We start from the raw sequence: 457 nt of genomic DNA on the forward strand, positions 1-457 counted from the left end.
TGCCGGAGAAAGAGAGAGTCGTCAGCATGATCCCGAGTTACCAAACCGGCTTTAGGCAAAACCTTTTCTTTCTCCTTCTCTCGGTAACCGAACCAACCAACAAACATTAAGAAAAACACCTTCCCCTACTTTTGAAATAAACCCCCCTACACACAGACACCCCATAAACCCCGCCACTCTCCCTCAAAACAGGTGAAATCGTGTTCAGAAGCCAAGCCAAGAGGAGCGGCACCGAGCGCCGGGGTCCCTGCCAGGGGGACGTCGGCGACCCGCAGCTAGCAGACGATGCCCTTCCTGCAGGCGCGCGGGGACGTCGGCGCTCCTGCTTCAGCTCCTGTAGTCGTGCTCCAACGCCTTGCTCGTCCTCGGGATCCCCACGCCTGAGTCCAGGTCGTCCTCAGCTTGTCTCGTCTTTTGCCTGGCCTCCCCACCCCGGGAATTCTTCGTTTGGTACACG

The 457-nt window shown here is 57.8% G+C and overlaps 1 protein-coding gene across 1 annotated transcript in view; it reads left to right on the forward strand.

Moving 5' to 3' along the window:
- Positions 1-218: 218 nt before the first annotated feature.
- LOC119585855 (very-long-chain (3R)-3-hydroxyacyl-CoA dehydratase hpo-8-like) overlaps positions 219-457 on the forward strand; it is a gene marked incomplete in the record, with an annotated part of 6,857 nt that continues 6,618 nt past the window's right edge. The window contains 1 exon segment of the mRNA XM_037934587.1: positions 219-457.

Source organism: Penaeus monodon, chromosome 20, assembly GCF_015228065.2.
Source record: "Penaeus monodon isolate SGIC_2016 chromosome 20, NSTDA_Pmon_1, whole genome shotgun sequence".
NCBI lineage: Eukaryota > Metazoa > Arthropoda > Malacostraca > Decapoda > Penaeidae > Penaeus > Penaeus monodon.